Genomic DNA, 267 nt, shown 5'->3' on the forward strand with positions numbered 1-267 from the left:
GCTCAGCTCTCACCGAGCGATCACTGCTGGTTTTACATGCCCCGGCGAGGGACAGGGGCTCTCTGGAACGCCATCCACACAGCCAGGAGGGACACAGGAGGGAGGGGAGGCACCGGCCTGTGTGGTGTGTGTGCTTCTGATCCTGGACTGTCCCACACTTAGGGCTGGGTACAAGAGACCAAACCCCGCTGGGTGCTGTGTGACTGGATTTTTGCAGGCCAGGTTTCCCCACCCACAGGGTATTTTTCATCCTCATCCGCCTCAGCG

This window comes from Buceros rhinoceros, unplaced genomic scaffold, assembly GCF_000710305.1.
Source record: "Buceros rhinoceros silvestris isolate BGI_N320 unplaced genomic scaffold, ASM71030v1 scaffold22120, whole genome shotgun sequence".
NCBI classification, from domain to species: domain Eukaryota; kingdom Metazoa; phylum Chordata; class Aves; order Bucerotiformes; family Bucerotidae; genus Buceros; species Buceros rhinoceros.